The sequence below is a fragment of the Malurus melanocephalus genome, unplaced genomic scaffold (assembly GCF_030028575.1).
Source record: "Malurus melanocephalus ecotype Western Australia unplaced genomic scaffold, MMel_1.1 scaffold_2, whole genome shotgun sequence".
Lineage (NCBI taxonomy): Eukaryota > Metazoa > Chordata > Aves > Passeriformes > Maluridae > Malurus > Malurus melanocephalus.
In genome coordinates, this window is record NW_026623234.1 from 1,106,406 (window position 1) to 1,119,149 (window position 12,744).

The window sequence follows — 12,744 nt, forward strand, 5'->3', positions numbered from 1 at the left end:
CATTTGCTGGGTTTCCAGCCCTGCATGGTCGCCTTTCAGCGCTGCGCGACCCCCTTTTTATGAATGGTAGGTTTGCTCGATTGAGCAGCCGGCTCCGCTCGGCGCTCGGGCAGAGGGCGCTGCTGAGAGCGCTCAATGCGGACACAGGCGCGTCCTGCTCGGCAAGGTGCGGCTCGGGCTGGGCTCCACCGCGGCTCCGCGGCTGCGGTGCACCAAAGCCACATGAGCGGGTCACTTCTGGTTTGAGTAAAATTGCCCTTCTGTGTCGCCTTCCAGTGCAAAGGCCAGAATGCAAAACGTGGGCTTGAGAAATAACTTACTGCGGATACCTCACACCTCTAGGCAGRGTATCTTTTGAAGAGAAGTTTAATGGCTTTTCAACTTCAATTTCTGGGTATCGTTGTTTTTTGTATGAGCCATCTATTTGAATAGATTGTTTCCCATAATTAGGTAACTTTCAAAGATAGTAGAAATTTAAATTCTTCTAGTGCTACTTCTCTACATTTTTAAGGCTTGCCTTTATAACATCTTGACAATTGAATAAAGGCTTGCCAGCTATGGCATCTTTTATCTGTGCTTGTCTGCATATTTGTAACAAAACGTCATCTACTAAATATACTCCTGAAGCCATCTTTGTCTCTAACAGTCCATGAGAAGTTACTTCCAGTACATCTGTGAGGACTCTACTTTTTAACAGCAATAAAGGTGTTATTCAGAGATAGGGGTTATGAAAGGTTTAGAGCCATTCCTAGCATAGTGTGAACACATTTATGAGCTTCTCGCRGATCTTAGGGCACGTGCAGTCATCTTGAACCTGCAAAAGGGGACACACTGAAGGGTGTTTTCCTCTCTCCCCAAAAGAGCTACTTTATCAGCTGGTTCAAGTAAGATTGCACAGATTTTTCATTCCAAAGTAGCCATGGGGAAGGGAAGAAGGGTCGTAGGTTTGTGTGTTGGGTAGCAACAGGCAGCTTAAATGGTCCAGTCCACCTRTTTTTGTCCTTGGGAACTGAAGATTTGGGTGACCTGAATTTTTTGATGTTTCCAGTTGTGAGAATAGGAGCGTAACATTCTACTAGAAGATTCTAATATTGTCTCTAAACAAGATGCTGTTAGTTCTTGCCTAATGTGAACTACTTTGCTAATTAGCTCAGGTCGCTTCTTATTCTAATCCTTCTATTTTATTGTCTACTTTAAGTGCTGGAGACTYTCACCTGTAGCAGTCACATTAGTTTCAGTCTGCATTTACCCTAGACAAGTTGATCACAGATCTAATGAGGATTGTCCCACAGCTCTGCAGCCTCAAGTGAGGAGCAGTGGGCTGGGTGAAATGAAATGGGAGCAGCTCTTTTGGCCTCTCATGAAGCTAATGTTTTTTACCTCTGTGTCTGACATGATACATATTATGTGGCTGCTGTGCTCTTAGTCTCAGTAAAATCATGAGGARCTGGCTATGGAAGCTGGTCTGGTCTTCTGGCTTGTCATCACTCCCACTGTGCAGGAGTGAAGCAGATGTACATTTGTACACTTGTTTCCTGCTGTATATACATTGAAGGGCCTGAACTTGCATTCTGCAGTTGTCATCCCCCTCTACCTTCACAAGGCCCTGTAAAGTTCCCAGTGTGATGCTTCCCATCTTGCTGTTGGGCGGCATCAGATGTGGAAGTCTCTGTGCTTCAACTTCCTTACTTTTGAGCAGGTTACACGTTTGGGCATGATTTTTGTTGCCACTTCAGCTGTTCTGCGGAATCCTTGTTTTCATACCTCTGTGTCCCTAGAGCAAATGCTACCTTTTCAGTGTACAGCTTGTTTTAAAGTTGCTTCTAGCCAAAATGAATAAAATATCACTGGGTGTCTTCCTGCTCAATTTCTGTTCTACTTCTGAGCAGTCAGGATCTCTAAGGGGGAAATAGCTTCTGAATGAAATCTCTCCAAGGCTCACCTCTTTGCAGTCAGATTCCTTTTTCCCAGATAGCCTGGAGATCTTAAAAATTCTACTGACATTGGCTTCCCTGTGCTTGTGTTGGAGGGGGAGGAAGTGAATACGTTGTACGAGTGGTGGGGAGGCAGACCTTTATTGCTTCAAACAAGTAAGGAGTTGTCMAGCTTTCCTACTTCTTTCTTGCGTGGTACATGGCATGATGAGAACTCATGAAGGTTTGGAAAATGTCCTTGCACAAAGCAAATGCTTTTGCTGTGCCCAGAGCCATCTTTATACCTGTTCTCCTACAATCTGTTAGTGCACTATGGGAGCTGAGGTCTAAAACTTGGGAACGTGGTGCACATACAGGAATTTCTCCTGAAGCCTAAATGCTGTCCATGACTGATAAATGGATGGTCTGAAATAGGAGGTAAGAGCTCTTACACCCCTGCCTGCATTAAGCAAAGGACTCAAACTATGCAGGGCAGAAGGTCAGGCTCATGGATTTATATAACACACAGATAATAAATATTGCTCATAACCACGCATTCAAAACATAAAGGCTTTTTTGGAGCTGTTGCACGGTATCCTCTCCCACGGGCTCATGGAGGTAACAAGTTAAACAAAAGTTGTTTCTTGGGTAGTTCTGACTTTGGGCTTAACTTTGGGTTTTTTGGGAGGGAGGACGTGGAATTAGAGTTTAAATGGGATCAGTGCAAAACTTACAGTAAGCGTGAATCTTACATGGAGGGAGGTCCACATGTCTATTGCAGAACATAAAGGMTCCACAGATCCAAAGGGATGGAAAAGCCCTATTCTATTTTAAAAACAATCTAAAAAAGCCCTAGCACATCATGAACTCTTCTTGTTTTTTTAGAATTTTTTGGCTGTTGAAACATCAGTTAGCAGAAATGTGTCTTAACAGTTGTCTGTTAGACACAAGAACTTCTAAAAAAATCTCCGAGAATGGAAACAGCTTTGGGAAGGATTAGATGTATTAGCTTTGTGGGCTTTTCAAAGTCTTCACAAAAATTCAGCAAGGAAGCCAAGCTGCTTCACATTTCAATAGAAAATCAAGAGGTCAGAAAAATCTCTATACAGTGTTATGTAACTTTCTTGTCATGTACAGTGCAGGGCAGGTGTGTTTGCTGGGATGTATAGGTACAGGTTTTCYCTTTACATGCAAAATCTGTCTCTTTCTTGGAAGATGAAACTTAAAAAGGGTAAACTTGTGTGGATAGTAGGCTGGTGCAGAGAATGGGAAGGTGACAGTGCAGGGATATTAGGTATCTTGAAGCACACTTTAGTATGGCTTGGGCTCTCAAATTAAAGGCTCTGGGAGAGCCCTTGCAGCTATTGCATCACTTGCTAAAAATAGCATCTATACTGCATAAGGCAGCCTGTCTGCAGTGTGGATAGTCTTGAGAAATTAGTGCTTCTTGTGAATGATGTTCAGTCATTTTTGCTTCTCGGCTAAGCACGTTTTTAATCTAAACTGTGAGAGAGAATGAAGCAAAAGGTTTTATWTTCAGTCTCTGGGGGTGGGGCGAGTTTCAAAATAGCACTGTCCACAGTTCTGTCTGCAGCAYGGTTCTAAAAATACATTTTTAAGCTTACTGAAATTACATTTTAAAGGCACTGATAAATATGTTCTTATATTGTAATTGTCAGGGGAAGAGAAGAAAAAAAATTGCTTTATGCATTATGAGGTATTCTGCTCTTCTCATCAATCACTTAAAATTTAGGAGGGTTTTTTTTTAATGGCAGTTACACAATGCAAGTGAACTATAATGCTAATCTGAAATCTTACTAAAAAAACACCCCACAAACCCCAAATCCCTTTTCTTGAAAATAAAATGTATGTTCTACAGTGCTTTTTTTCCTTCTCTTATTTTGAAATCTTAGTCAAGATACACCAGCAAAGGAGTGTGTTTGTATTCCAGTGGTGTTGCTGAACCAGACAGGTCTGCAGCACAGCATTTTATTTTTAGACTCTAGGTTGCCATTTTTATCCTGTAAAAAATATTCATCAGTGTCTGGGTGACAGGCCATCAATTTTTTTAAATGTGTCAGACCACGTTTTTTCCACCTCTCTCTATTTCTCCTTTTATGTCCTGTATACATATCTTTTTTKGGGGAAAGGGAGAGGGGGAACAAGGGTACGAATTTTAATTCATGCATTAGATTTTTCAATTCACAGAGCTTTAGCGTCACACGGTTCATTCATCTTCTGTGCTTGGCTGCTTACGCAGCTTTGCTTATTGTCTGCAGAGGGTGAACTGCTCTGGTGCACTTAGCAAATGCACGGGATGGGCAAAACTGGTCTCCTTCCAGATTGGTCACCTCAGCTGCCCTCTCTGCTCACCCCAAAACACCCCCATGTGGCAGAGCTATGGAGAAATAGCTTCATGTGTAGTTTTGGGTTGCCAGTGAGGTATAAAATTACTTCCTGGAGAAGCTATTCAAGGTCTCTTTTGCAATAAATGTATGTAGGCCAGCTGACTTCTGACAATGAAGATGGGAGGTCTCTTCTGGTCTGGGATATTGAGAATTGTCTAGTGCATGGCAGGAGGGGATCAAAGCCCCACAGTTTTTGGATGGTGAGGCAGTAACTTGTCAAGTGTGAATCTATAGCACGAAATTCATGGCAGGAGTGCCATGCTGCAGYTGCTTTCTAGGGTGCTGGACTTAAGAACCTCCATAGTGTGGTGGTCCTGTGTAGAAAACCTGAGGTTTTAAAGGGTTCCTCTTTGTATCCTTGACAAGCCATCTAGATGGGCAGGGGGGTGTTGTCATCAGAACAATTGGTACAGCTACTAGCCCCTTCCTTCTTCCCCTGAAGAATTGGAGAACCATTCTTCACGGTTCAACAAACATGGGGATTTTTCTGTAGAAGTGACAGGAGCTTGCTTTTGAGTGGCTCTCACTCCTTTTGGTGGTTTTGAAGAGTTGTTGCTTGTGGGAAGTGGAAGCCAGGAGCAACTTGCTGCTGGAGCTGAGTTAGCTCGTGACCCAAGGGAGCCTCACCTATGGGTTTCGTAGTGGTCCGGCTGCTCACTAAGACTTTATTTGAATCATGTGGTCTCAAATGCTAGAAGAGAACTGAGAGAAACGAGAGAAACAACACCCTATTGAAGCTGAAGGTCTAAGTCAACTCTGTCTTGATTAGTTTTATTTATAATTTTAAAAGCTTTTGAAGTCTTTGGAGCGCTGGTACCCAAGATGGCTTGTTGGGACAAGGCCAAGTTTAAATGTTATTATAAGTAATAATAGATATTCCCAAATGTAAGAGCAAGAAAATTTTTAGGATGATTGGTTACTTTTGGGGTTAGAAGTRGAGATTCAGTATACTTAAACTATATATCCACACATGTTAAACCTTCTCTGAGGTGAGAAAATGGATTGGATTTTGATCATATTTGGAGAGACAGTGTAGGTTGAGACCTTTCTAGGGAAGGTTCTCAGGTACAATTGTGTACATTTGTGTATGGGAAGATAYATAATACACTGAGCTTGTGGTGTGACTTGTAACCTCCTTAAATGTGTTCGATTGAAAAGTTGTTTATCAAAGATAGACATTATCAGTCATACCAAAAATAGACTTTACCAATCATACTTCTGTTGCATGAGATGGTATAGCACTATTCCTTTTTCAGGGTTAAAATTTGCTTTTCCTTCTGCACAGTTAGGTAGCTCTACTGATTTGTATCATCCCTCCCTAAATATGGAACATTTTAATTTTTGCATTTTTGAATTTGGAAACCTTAAGGAAGTGGCCTTGTGGAAGAAAGTACAGTGGTAGGTGGTATTCCAGAAGAAATTAACTAGCCCATGTGTTTGATCTCCTCTATCTATTTTGACTGTGGTGGGTTTGAAATCACATTGTAATTAATTGGTTAAGGATTCGATTCGAGACTAGACCTAAAACATCATAAAGGGTAATGATATCAATGTTGAAGAAGCAGGTGAGACAGCAGCATGTCTCACTGTGACTGCATGAAGTGAGCACAGGCCGGGTGTGGGTGGTYTAGAGTGAAAAGGTGAGGCTTGCTCATGTGTGCCTTTATCAGGAAGGTGCAGTGGTGGCCAAGTTGATCCACGCAGGTCTAGGTTAGCTGGCAAGCCCTGTTCTGTCCAACAAAATGCCAAGGAGCACAGTGTGGGATGTGGCTCCAGCATGGCCAGCCTGCACCTGGTGGAGTGAGCCAGTCTTGCTCCCACTTGGGACTGGCTTGACTCTCTGCTTTCCTTCTCAGGGGCTGCACTGCAAGGAAGTTTGTTGAGTGCAGGGCTGGGTGAATCTATGACTCCAAAGTGTTCTTTGCTTTTCAGGAGTCCAGAAGGCTCCATATGGAGGCACTCAGTGGTTCTGTGTGAGCTACTCAGGTCTGGGTAGGCTTGTCAGCTGAAGGCTGGCAGGCTGAGAATATATTCCTGAGAGTCTTCATAGGTCCCTTTCTTCTCTTGAGACCCACTACCTATCTTTCCTAAAAAGTGGTGTATCTTGGGCACAATGATCCTTTTTGCAGACTAAGAAGCTGCAAATATTTATTATCTTTGGCACAGGTTAGAATGCTGATGAGGCTGGTGAAGAAATGTTCAAGCAGTTCCATGGCTTGGGATTCACTGGAAGTTAAGAACTGCAACAACAAAAAACAGTGTACAGTGTCAGGTTTCTTAGTCTTTCTGTGCTTCCCAATTTGTCTGTTTTTGGTATACTGTTGATGCAGTGAAATTCTACTCTGTCACTTGCATTTGAAGCTAAGGTGTTAATTCTGGGAGTAGGGAAAGTGCCTGATTTTTCTAATACATGGAATGTAACTAGATAATTTTGGTATTTTAAATGTACTTTATTTTTAAAACTAATTTGCTATCTGCAAACCTGTACTCCAAGGGGATTCTGATAGAGGTTCCCATGAAAGGTTTTCCTAAGTATCTAATCTTATAAATTTTGTTATATCCATTAGATTTAATGTTTACCTGTTTAATTAATGTATAAAATAGCTTGAAAATCCACAACATCAATTTAAAGGACAGAGAAAAAGTTAAGCAAAGTGACCAGTGTCATTGCTTGCCATGATCAAGAGGTAGTGGAGAAAGCACCAAACCCCAAACAACCAAATGAGTTTCAAAAAGAATAAAAGGAGATGATACTGTCCCATGCAGGATGTAATTCAGCTGGGTGGCTTCTTGTTTCAGTCTGTATTAGATGCTAAAGGTTTTACATGGATTAAAAAAAAAAGCTACCCTGAAATACCTTAATAGCTTTGTCTCCTGTGAATTTGTCCAAAATCACCAGCTGAAGTCCACTAAATTGCAGAGCTGCAAGCTGGAGAGAGGAGGAGCATCCTGAAGAGGTATCACAATACTTGACTTCTTAAAATCCCCCTTCAGTACCTCTTGGTGACCACTACTGGGGACCATATCTTGGGTTGGCTGTATCTCTATTCTGAGCTGGAAGGTCTATTCTTCTGATAAAATGATTACACTGTGWGAGCTTGTCTGTGCTATGTTGGGGTTTTTTACCCCTCACTTCCAGTACAAATAGGTGGATGCATGCAAGAGGAAAGGAGCAGGTGAATGACAATGTGGRATTTTTTTCCTGATAACCTGATGCATTGGACATTCCATGCTCATACAGAATGATGCATTATGCTTGAAATATACCCAAACCTTCATTTAAAATTTTCTTCAAGACTGTATTTTGTGTAACTCTAAATAGTTCAAGTCCTAGTCATAAAGCTATGAAAGGTCAAACAGTGTTTCAAAGGTGCAGAGAAAAGGTTGTATTTAGCACGGCATGAATTTTGTGCCCACGGTCTGATCTTTAAAAAGCCATTACAAGGTGCTGTTGGTTCTTTTCATGCCCCAAATGGAGACTGGTGTCCTCACTGTGAATAGTGAGGTGCTTGAGTAAGATGATTTATTGGCAGCTGGGTAAGGGGTTCAGGAGGGAACCCCGTCCTGGTTCCAATGCTTCATGGAACCAGAGTCTGTGTTCTGTTACTACCACTGTGTGTTTATCTCTCATATTGTTTTTGTTTCCTACCTCTACCTTCACCTAGCCTCTTTCTTATGAAGAGAGGAACAGCTACCCTCTGGAAGTCAAATTGTGCATTGAGATGATGGGAAAGATAATTTCTATGATGTCCTCTGACAACTTGAGGAAATGTAGAACCATGCAGTTAACAGAACTTACTGAAAACAATAAAATAACAGTCAGGCTTATTTTGTTCCCCRTTTTCTTTCTGATCCATTAAATGGATAGTAATGAACAGATTCTTGTTGCAAGTTTGTTGCTCTGTTTCCAGAGTTGGCTCTGGCTTGACCCACAACTCAGAGCTCCTCCAGCAGGTCAGGTTCCTTACCTTTATTCTGCTCTTCAGAGTCAGAAACAGGAATGTTTTTCTTCCTTTSAGATGTAGTGATTTCTGGTTGATCATAAACAACCAACTTACAGTGTCTTCCCAATGTTAGTCTAAACTTTTTCTTTTCTGGTGATTACCTTATGTGATCTTATGAAGAGCAAACAAAACTACTCATCTCTCAGAACAGCTAACTCTTAATCATCTTAGCAGCCCTTTTTTTTATTCTTTTTCACGGCTGTTCCCATTTAAATTACTTAATGTATTATTGTTTTCTATTGCTATAGGAAGCACCTCAGTGGTTAYATAAGTTGTTTTTATAGCTGCATCAGAAGGACAATTTACAGACAATTTTATATGCAGACACTGCATCCTAGATAYCTTTTTTCCATTCCTTACAATGGTCACCTCACCTCTAAACAAAGTTAGTCTCAAGTGCATATCTTGACATCTGGTATCTCCACGTCACTGTGTAATATCTGGCAATATTATGTTTTATTCCTGTGGTCTGTAAACACATGTAGTTCTTTGCAGTGTGATGCTGTGATCTTTTTTAGGTGTTAGGTTGTCTGTGAAGTTTGTAAAGCATTTCCTTCTTTGCGTGGTGGTCACCAGTAACAGTGCTAAACAGAATTTGTGYGGAGATCAGTCCCTAAGGAGTGTAACTAGTAATTTGTTTTTATCCTGATAAAGTTCTGGTTTTTGGTCTGAACCATTGTAGCTGCATCCCCAGGCAGAGCCTGATGATATTCTAGGATTACTATGCTTCATCATATAAAATTATTTTCTTTTGCCTTGTAGGTCTGGAGCATTATTCTTGTCTAAACTGATCATACCTTTTAGAAGTTTGACACAGTTTGTCTTTTGATTAAAAATGYATCTAGTGCTGCATTTTATACCAGTCTCTACTTTTTCTATGCTCAGAATTATTTTGACACCTTGCATGGCTTTGACTTGAAGTGAAAATGCCCATGGCTTGCCAAGATTGCTTGTTAYCATCTTTTACTTGCAACTATCAGTTCTTTGTTGCCATGCCACTAATTTGAACTTATTTTTCTACCTGCTACAAATACTTAGTGAAAGAGGAAAAAAAACCCCAAATTTCTTTTTGTGACTTCTGATGGAGAGTCTTCTTTTAGCATTTTAGGCTCTAAATCCAGAGGCCCTTCTTCTGGCTGCTTAGTTCCTTTGCAGAAAAGTGACTTATCTATGTGTGTTTCCAGTGGCAAATACACTGAAAGCCTTCAGATGGTGCCAGTCCTGAGCTATCTGATCTTTAAAATGTTCGTGTTGTATTCACCCCCTCCTAGAGGCAGGAAGAACCAGAAATGATAATTTGAATGACCTCTATGCATGTGTTTTTTTGGCTTGGTCGTGCTTGCCGTGACAGTCAGCATCTGTCACGTATTTCACAATGATGAACAAACGAGAGGTTGTTTTTGCTGAATATTAATGCTATGCAGTAATTCTTACTGTAGTGTCTTACAGAGCACAAGGCAGCTGTGGCCTTTGCAAATGCTTAACTCAACTTGAACTGGCTTGAGCAGATGATATGAAAAACTTCCTTGCTACTGCTGAAAGATAAGTTTAGGGCAATCTTGGTTTCACCTGGCATTTTCTGCATCAAGACTTGAAAGCAGCGAAGGATGGGCTGGGGGCTTCGGAACAGGATAACAGAATTCTCCCTCTCCTCCCAGACTCCCATGTCCATAATGCAGCAGCCCTTGACTAATGGGGAAAAGACTGGAGTTTGAGTGCATAAAAGACAACCAGCCTGAACTGGGAGAGCTCCCATAGAGGCAACTGGAACTGGAATTGCTAAAGTTTAAGTGTGACTTCCATGAATTCTTCAGTATGCTTTTCTTGTTGGGATTTCTAGATTGCTTCTAGTTCTCAAGTCTAAAGAATCTTGAGAGTACACTGCCCAAAAMCATTTTTTGCTGTAGTTCTGGGTGAAATGGGAACTTGTCAGTGCTGTGATATTTATAGAATATTTTTCTACCCACAATCCTAGCTCCTAGACACAAGCTGTTACCAAGTRTTTGGTTTTGGGAATTGAACCTTTTTCTGTAGCCTGTCTTTTCAAAGCCTGACCATTAGGTGTTAGCTCCTCTGTGCAGAAAAAAAAAAAAAAGGAATCTTTGTATGAAAAAAAAAATACACAGAACTTCTAGGATTCCAGCTTGGATACACATCTTTCTGATGAAGCTTCCTATTTCAGCAGTTTAATTGAGAATAGATGTGAAGTTTGTCTTATTTTTTGCATGGAGTTTTCTGTTTTTATTTAATAAAAATGCGAGGAGTTGTTGCTGTCTTATTAACTTGCAGCCGGCATGCTTATCTTCTTTGTTCTTTGTTAAATATGAGCTGGCATGTGTTAGACTGCGTTAGCGTTCACTCTTTGGGACTTCAGTGGTTTCTAAATTTGGCATTGCTAAGCCGGTGCCCTGTTTGCTTGAATCAATTGGGGCTGCTATTTTTAGCAACAAAGGGGAATTGAAATAGCAATTTTCTTTCCATGTAATGGATCCCCAAGAGGAATACTGATGCAAGCTCTCTGTCATCCTGTATTCTCCCCCTCCCCAAAAGCGCTCAGACGAAAGGCAGCTGTCATGGTTTGCGGCTGTATTAATCTTTAATCAATCGAGTGTTTTCTGCATTCAGGTGTTCAGGGAAAAAAAGGGTCACGACTAAGATCTGCCTAGAATAACTAAGCACTCATGCATGGTCTGTGCAGTCAGAATTTGTGGATAACGGCAGGGATAGACGGAGCAGCTAAAAATAGTATATGCTTCCAGTGTTTCTCCAGTCTATTTTTGATGCTTGATTTTGATAAGGTTGATTGGAGTCTTACTAAAAATAGCCGTTCCTAGCAAGCTGAGGACAAAAAGTAGAATATTTTTAACCAGCACAGACTAAAGTACTTTTGTTGGCTGGAGATAATCTAGAAGCTTGGTGTTGGTCGAATGCCAGTGATTTATATAAATCTGTAATAAATGAAGCACTGCTTGATGCCAAGCAGGGATAGTCTTTTCTCCCCTTGCCAGCTTTTGTTTTCCCCAGGAGCTGTCATATTCTTAATATAGCCTCTGTGTTTCGTAGCAGAAGAATCTCGAGTCTTCAGTTATTTATGGGCTGCACTTTAAACCTATGCTAAGGTTAGCTGTGCTGTGAAGCTCCTCTCAACTGTATTGCTTTAACAAGACACAGAGGGTCCTAGTTTATGTTGATGTGTGCTGCAGCTGGGTACTGTGCTGTGACAGACCCTCACTCCTGTCTGGGTTCAGTCTTGCAGGATAGGGATGACTCTTCTGTGTGAATGGAAGATGTTGCAGACAGACTAGCTCTGCAGTGGCCATTTTGACAACAAATTTGAACACTTCTCAGGGGATCAGAGATGTAGCCAAGCKACCCTTCCTGAGATCTGTTAGCTTAGTTTTTTGACAGGAAGCATGTAGGTATTCCCAAATTGCTGGACCCACAACTGTCTAGGGAGAATAACGTTGCTAGTGGCTTGAGTTCTCCCTCTTAGGTAATGATGTGCATGAGTGCATCTGCAGTACTCTGAAAGATTGCCTAAAAACTTGGGCTTTTCTGAATGAAAACAGGAAAATGGCTGAACCAAAATGAATTTGTAGCTTGAAGAGACTAGTAGAGAACATGCATGATAGTTGCTAACTTCCTTGTGCAGGTAGTCAAAGCATTGCAAGGAGTATGCTTGGTGCTGTTTGCTAGAGGCAATATGGATAAAAGTATTCTGTGCTTTATCTCCATTAGGCATCTCGAAAGTTCATTTTGCTGTGGAAAACGTGTTTGTATCTGAAGGCAGGCTTGATCTCTTTAAGCTTTTTTTTCACTCTAGTCTAACCTTGAGTTGGGGAGTCACGAATCTATAATCTTGTTTCAGCATGATTGCTCTGCAGAACTGCAGTAGAATTTTCGATGCTTGCTGTTGCTCCCTCTCCCTGTGTCAACACTGGTCCTTGCTCCCATCGTGAGATGAGATGATTTCTGCATGCCTGCCTCATACCTTAACTGCAACACTCTTTGCTTTTGTTTTAAGATGTCTTGGCTGCATAAGAAGCAAGTAAAAATGTTCTCCCTGGGCCTTGAATACTCACGTCAGTCACAAAACAGACTGCCATGGGCTGCTGGCTTCTGCTTTTTCATGCCTCTGGAATGGTAGTCCCTTTTATATGAGCAGGGAATCTTTATCCAGTAYACCTCTTAGGAGGTGGTGGATATTTTTAGTGACCTCTTATTTGATAAAACAGTGGCTGTTACTTCTCATGAGCAGAAAGAGCATGTGAGTTCCCCACACTGTTGGTGGCACTTTATCTCTTCTATTTAGCMATGGGCTGTGGGATTTCTGAAGGGTGCAGGTGCTATTGGAAACATTCAYGTGTTTACCCCTCTGTAAGCCTTCTGGAGAAGAATCTACATTTTTATCCCCTAAAG

General features: G+C 41.4%; 1 protein-coding gene across 1 annotated transcript in view; it reads left to right on the plus strand.

Moving 5' to 3' along the window:
* The window catches only part of HSD17B12 (hydroxysteroid 17-beta dehydrogenase 12), an 80,940-nt gene that overhangs the window by 13,976 nt on the left and 54,220 nt on the right, over window positions 1–12,744 (plus strand).